Here is a 7,761-nt window from a genome sequence, read left to right as displayed (position 1 = left end):
GACCATTTCACTCACATTTGCCCATTCATTTTTGGACACATCACACACCATCAGTGTGTGTACTGTACGTGTGCTGTCATAGCTCCACCTACAGGCCTAATGGAGAACACCAGGAGAACACCAGGATGTGAACGGAGGGTGAATGTGAGGTATATCGTGTAAATACGTTTTGATTGAGCGCCACGCCGGGTTTTCCTTTTTACCGGCTGAATGCCACCATCGGCGCCAATGTTAACGTTAATATTGCCTAATCTATGTTTTAAATTATGGCTATGTGTCTAATCTGCCCATCGCATTATCAAAGACTATTTTCCAGTCAGTGCTGTCAAGGCAGATTGTTTTTTTATCGTGGCATTTCCGTTTCAGAGCATTTAGAAAAGCACCCGTTTTCAGATAAAAAACAGCCCATTCTGGAGCATTCTATGAAAATCGCCTTTTACTGGAATATTCCACAACGTTGATATTCGTCGGCCTTTTTATGAATCGTTTTCAAATAAACGCTAGATGATCAATATTATACGTGCACGCAAGCACATTCGAGCCGCGCACGGATAATCGCCCCGTTGATTTCCTCTCGGACTTTTACAGTGAAACCGAAAGAAGACATTTCACAAAACAGCTTATAACTTCATCAAACTTACTCTGATTATCCTAACACTGATAACATAGAGTCCTTACCTGACATCAGATGGTATCCAACTGGTATATTCCAATTCCTGATCACCATTCGAAAAAATCGATAAGTGTATGGATCCAACGCGATACAGTAGAACTCCATGATCCGCAGGGATCTGAGGATCCAGAATGAACTCTGATAACCCCGGCTGCATCAGTGGACTGGAAAATGTGGAGTACCGGATTTTTTTCCCCATTCATTTTCATTGAGTCCATTCCAAAATCCCTTATGTCATCTGGGAGACGACAGGGGGCGCTTTTTTCCACAATGATCGCCGGCGCCGCTCGGCTATACTCGGGTAGGCTCGGGTGATGCAATATGATTTCAGATCGCTAAAAAAAAATAATAATAATAATTCCGAGAAATCTCGTGAGTGGCTTTCAACCACCTATAAATAAACCCGAGATATCTCGTGTGTGGCACGGTAAGTGTTAAGGTTTTCAGTTTTCAATCCATAATAAGTTAACAGAAAAATAAGTACACAACCACATTATTTCAACCTAATAAAACTATGTTTATTGTCATTGTTTTAAGAACACAAGTTGACTTGGTAATACTCACATTTTGAGAAAAAAATAATGGCTTTTAACATGTGCAATGTTCAATGAAATAGAAAAATAAATAATAAAATGTGTTGATTAATCCCACTGGTCACAATGGTGACCGTAATAATGTTTTTGTTATAAGGCTCTGCAAATGTTACTGAATGATGTAGCAATGTATTTCCAGCTAAATTGAAATAATAAACAAATAAAGGGTCTCAATTAAATATGTGGTAGTAAAAAGAACCTGTGGGAGGATTTCAACAAGATAAATGCGACAACAGTGCAAAATATTTCACTATAATATTTCAAAGCAAAAAAATCAAAAATAAATTATATATATATATTTTTATGCTGCCCCCTGTGCCTATGAAAATGCCCCAGCGTGCCTATGCAGGCACGCGTGTCTAGGGTTGCCTACCCCTGTTCTACAGTATGACCTACTATTATAAGGTCTTTATACCTGTATCACTGTACATATTAATACTACAACTCTGCATGCATCTGATGAGCACTATTACTCAGTAATATTGATATATTTTATACCCAGTTTAATCACCTGTGCATTGTATGTTACTATTGCACTTTACTGTTACAATTGTACTCTGGTTAGATGCCAAAGTTATTTTCTTTCTATTGTACTTGTGCTGTATAATGACAATACATTTGAATCTATACAAATACAATTTTGATCAGTCACAAATTGCTTTCGCATTGCCTGTGGATTTGATCCTGTGCACACGGTCCTGTGTTGCATGGCCTTATAAGGAGCTGGCGGGGCGTTTCTGTATGCAAATTCATGTGTACGAGAGCGTGGTTTCAATTTAAGAATGAGTGACGTTTTGCGCAGCTGAGAACACTTTAGCTGTTTACGAACACCTTTTCACGCTTTCAGGAATCTGGAGATCTTTCGTAAATTTGTTCTTACGGAGTTCTTACAAAGATATTTATGAAGATACTTACAAACATGTTTGATCATGAGGTACAATGTTACTTACCCTTAGCTGACAGAGTTGTACCCTTCCTGTTGACTTGTTGTACAGAACTTGTAATTCGCTTTGGCAAATTCAGCCAAATGACTAAATGTAAATGTATTGAACTTTCAATTCTACACCATTCCACCCCTAGTGTAAAGATATTTATACAGAAGCAGCCTACATTACCATTAGTGTAAAGATATTTAGACAGAAGCAGCCCACATTACCATTAGTGTAAAGATATTTACACTAGACCCCTACGCTCTGCATCTTCTGGCCGCCTCAGACCTACTCCTATCCAAGCTCCCGGAGGGTCATCAAAGAGAAGCCGCCTATTCTCAGTCCTTGCCCCACAATGGTGGAATGAACTACCCATCCCAGTTAGGATAGCCGAATCCCGTCCAATCTTTCACAGTCGACTAAAGACTCACTTCTTCAACCATTATCTGAAATGATAAAAAAAATAAAAATCTAACCCTGACTAACCTTACTGCCATGCACTTGTCCTAATAAACTAGCCTACACTGTAACACGCAACACTTTGATAAACATTTGTTACTCAGCTGATAGAGTTGTACCCTTCTTGCTGTCTCGTCGTACAGAACTTGTAAGTCGCTTTGGATAAAAGCGTCAGCTAAATGACTAAATGTAAATGTAAATGTCAATTTAGACAGAAGCAGCCCACATTACCAATAGTGTAAAGATATTTAGACAAAAGCAGCCCACATTATCATTAGTGTAAAGATATTTAGACAGAAGAAAGATATTTAGACAGAAGCAGCCCACATTACCAATAGTGACATTTTTATTATTTGTACAATAGAGACTTTGATACATTATTCAAAACACTCTTATATACTGAAAAATGGTACTTTCCCAAAAGCCCAAAATGGCTCCAGTAGTTGCTGCACAGCATTTTTTCAATTTTATACACAGATTTTTGTAAAAATGTATCTTAAATAATATGTACAGATAGCGTTTGCAAAATGCATTCTAAACACATGGTATAATATATATACTTCAGCAATTACATTTCTCTGTGTTAATACTCATCAACTTAAAACTTGGAAGGATTTTCAACTCGCATGTGCAAATAAATAAATAAATAAATAAATAAATAGTTTAATATTAAATTATCAGTCAAATTCTTGTCTGACTTTATAACTCAACGGTTTCTCGGAGGCCAACGTACTTTTTGTCACAACAGAAGCAGCATTCAAGTTTGTACAGGAGGTGAGTACATTATATACCATGAGTACAGTATATACCATGAGTACATTATATACCATGAGTACATTATATACCATGAGTGCAGTATATACCATGAGTACATTATATACCATGAGTACATTATATACCATGAGTACAGTATATACCATGAGTACATTATACCATGAGTACATTATATACCATGAGTACATTATATACCATGAGTACAGTATATACCATGAGTACATTATATACCATGAGTACATTATATACCATGAGTACAGTATATACCATGAGTACATTATATACCATGAGTACAGTATATACCATGAGTACAGTATATACCATGAGTACATTATATAACATGAGTACAGTATATACCATGAGTACAGTATATACCATGAGTACATTATATACCATGAGTACATTCACAATCAATAGGAGTGTCCTGGGACCGGATTCACACCGGAACACAATGAAACCGGATCCCATCCTTTTCATGGCCGTGTAAACAGGGTGTAAATAGGGAGCCGACAGATTCAGATTCGTTGCGGCTTCTGCCCGTTTACACTCTGCTGCGCGGGAAGACCGGGTCTGAACAACAGGATGTTCTGCGCCAGTTTGAATCCGGCCGTCGACTAATGGGATTCATTCACAGCTATGTACAACAACACCTCCTTATGTCTCAATGTAGTTTAAACACGTTACAAAATGACCATTTTCGTAGTCATATACATATATATAATATAATATATTTGTATAACACAAATTCACAATTACAGTAGAAATACATTTTATACAATTTGGAAAGTACCTCTACAGGTTCTCCAAGTCGTACTTTAATACATACCTTGGTTTATAAGTGTCCTTATAAAATATCACAATGTGTTTGAGCAAAGCTAAGGTATATCAATATATTTAGAAAGAATTACCTGAAACATTTAGTAAAAATAATTATATTATCATATCAAACCTTTTTCCTCTGATCTCTCCTCACAATATCTTTGATGTTTCAAACTCTTAAATAGTTCAGGGGGGGGGGGGGGGGGGGGGGGGCGGTCCTGAAGAGGAACGGGTGGCCATGGTTCAGCTCGTCTAGACTAGGTGGCTTTAACTCACGTCACTTTGCTTCCCCAAATTAATTGAATTTAACCAGACGCTTAACTAAACAAAGACACAAAACGGTGACAACAAGATATCCACAGAGGGAAACTGTGATCTAACTCTGACCCTGTCCAATGAAAGCAGAGGAACTCTGACCCTGTCCAATGAAAGCAGAGGGAAACTGTGATCTAACTCTGACCCTGTCCAATGAAAGCAGAGGGAAACTGTGATATAACTCTGACCCTGTCCAATGAAAGCAGAGCAACTCTGACCTTGTCCAATAAAAGCAGGACTTAGTGTTCGTCCTGTGAACGGTTAGGGTTAGTCAGTTAGTTAATTAAGGTTAACCGTCCCGTGAAGGTATTAGGTTCAATTTAACTGGGGATGCAAAATAGCAAAGTCTGTTTTGCTCTGATTTAAACATCAGATGCTACGCAGAACAAAATGCGACACACTATACACACCACCATGGAAGAGAGAGGGAGGGGCTGGGGGTGGGGTCTATATGACTATATTAAGACTATATTAAGACAGAAATAGAGGGAGGGGGACCAACAGAGGAGACATGTGGTAGTCTATACCCTCCCCAGACCGACAGAGGAGACATGTGGTAGTCTACACCCTCCCCAGACCAACAGAGGAGACATGTGGTAGTCTACACCCTCCCCAGACTGACAGAGGAGACATGTGGTAGTCTACACCCTCCCCAGACTGACAGAGGAGACATGTGGTAGTCTACACCCTCTCCAGAGCAACAGCGGAGACATGTGGTAGTCCCCAGACCGACAGAGGAGACATGTGGTAGTCTACACCCTCCCCAGACCAACAGAGGAGACATGTGGTAGTCTACACCCTCCCCAGACCGACAGAGGAGACATGTGGTAGTCTACACCCTCCACAGACCGACAGAGGAGACATGTGGTAGTCTACACCCTCCCCAGACCAACAGAGGAGACATGTGGTAGTCTACACCCTCCCCAGACCGACAGAGGAGACATGTGGTAGTCCACACCCTCCCCAGACCAACAGAGGAGACATGTGGTGGTCTACACCCTCCCCAGACCGACAGTAGGGCAACGCAACAACCAAGAGGGAAAGAAAATTGGGGGATGAGTGAGAAGCATGAAAATGGGAAAAAAAGGAGGGGCTGGGGGTGGGATCTATATGACATCACCATGGAACATTATTAAGGCAGAAAGAGAGGAAGGGGCTGGGGGCGGAGTCTATTTTACAGCATTTAAGTCAAAGTTATAAGTGGCTTCAGGGAAAGAAGGAGGGAGAACCTTCTACAGCTTCAAGCGCCAGACTGCTGTCAGAAATCAACACCGACCAATGAAATAAGAGCATGCCATGATGCTGTATTATCACACAACTCAACAGCCAATGAAACACGAGAGGAGGAGATCATAACGTCTAGAAAATAGATCCTCTCTACAATATGGCACAAATAATGTTAATATAATGAATCATAATACAGAAGGTGAATAATTCTACAATAATGTTTTGATCATATGCTGACTTTTAGCATAAAAACCATGTAAGTGGTGAATCACCACTGTCCAGGACGTGTGTGCATGTTGTGTGTATCTATGTGAGTGTGTGTGCATTTGGTGTGTGTCTGTAAACAATATCATGGTTTTCCCACCAGGTGGCAGTGCAGGACCTGTTTGGCACCAATGAGATATTCAATGGGTGAATGCTCTGACATGAAGCATAACTCTATTACATGAAGCATGACTCTATGACATGAAGCATGACTATATGACATGAAGCATGACTCTATGACATGAGCATGACTCTATGACATGAAGCATGGCTCTATGACATGAAGCATGGCTCTATTACATGAAGCATGGCTATATGACATGAAGCATGGCTCTATTACATGAAGCATGGCTATATGACATGAAGCATGAGTCTATGACATGAAGCATGACTCTATTACATGAAGCATGACTCTATGACATGAAGCATGGCTCTATGACATGAAGCATGACTCTATGACATGAAGCATGACTCTTACATGAAGCATGACTCTATGACATGAAGCATGACTATATTACATGAAGCATGACTCTATTACATGAAGCATGACTATATTACATGAAGCATGACTCTATTACATGAAGTATGACTCTATGACATGAAGCATGACTCTATTACATGAAGCATGACTCTATGACATGAAGCATGAGTCTATTACATGAAGCATGAGTCTATTACATGAAGCATGACTCTATGACATGAAGCATGGCTCTATGACATGAAGCATGACTCTATTACATGAAGCATGACTCTATGACATGAAGCATGAGTCTATTACATGAAGCATGAGTCTATTACATGAAGCATGACTCTATGACATGAAGCATGGCTCTATGACATGAAGCATGAGTCTCTATGCCACAGATAAACACAATGAAATTAAGTGGCTGTAAATATTTAAAAAATAAATCTTCTGTTCATAAAATAATGTCCCTGATAAACCTTCTGAACTGTCTGTCTGCTGTGTGTTCTGAACTGCCTGTGTGTTCTGAACTGCCTGTGTGTTCTGAACTGTCTGTGTGATGAACTGCCTGTGTGTTCTGAACTGCCTGTGTGTTCTGAACTGCCTGTGTGATGAACTGCCTGTGTGTTCTGAACTGTCTGTGTGATGAACTGCCTGTGTGTTCTGAACTGTCTGTGTGATGAACTGCCTGTGTGTTCTGAACTGCCTGTGTGTTCTGAACTGTCTGTGTGATGAACTGCCTGTGTGTTCTGAACTGTCTGTGTGATGAACTGCCTGTGTGTTCTGAACTGTCTGTGTGAAGAAATGCCTGTGTGTTCTGAACTGTCTGTGTGATGAACTGCCTGTGTGTTCTGAACTGTCTGTGTGATGAACTGCCTGTGTGTTCTGAACTGTCTGTCTGCTGTGTGTTCTGAACTGCCTGTGTGATGAACTGTCTGTGTGTTCTGAACTGTCTGTGTGATGAACTGTCTGTGTGTTCTGAACTGTCTGTCCGCTGTGTGTTCTGAACTGTCTGTCCGCTGTGTGTTCTGAACTGTCTGTCCACTGTGTGTTCTGAACTGTCTGTCCACTGTGTGTTCTGAACTGTCTGTCCACTGTGTGTTCTGAACTGTCTGTCCGCTGTGTGTTCTGAACTGTCTGTCCACTGTGTGTTCTGAACTGTCTGTCCACTGTGTGTTCTGAACTGTCTGTCCGCTGTGTGTTCTGAACTGTCTGTCCGCTGTGTGTTCTGAACTGTCTGTCCAC

The sequence above is a fragment of the Notolepis coatsorum genome (genome assembly GCF_963971535.1).
Source record: "Notolepis coatsorum genome assembly, chromosome: 3".
Lineage (NCBI taxonomy): Eukaryota > Metazoa > Chordata > Actinopteri > Aulopiformes > Paralepididae > Notolepis > Notolepis coatsorum.
The sequence above is the reverse complement of the archived record's forward strand: the minus strand, read 5'-3'. Positions refer to the sequence as shown.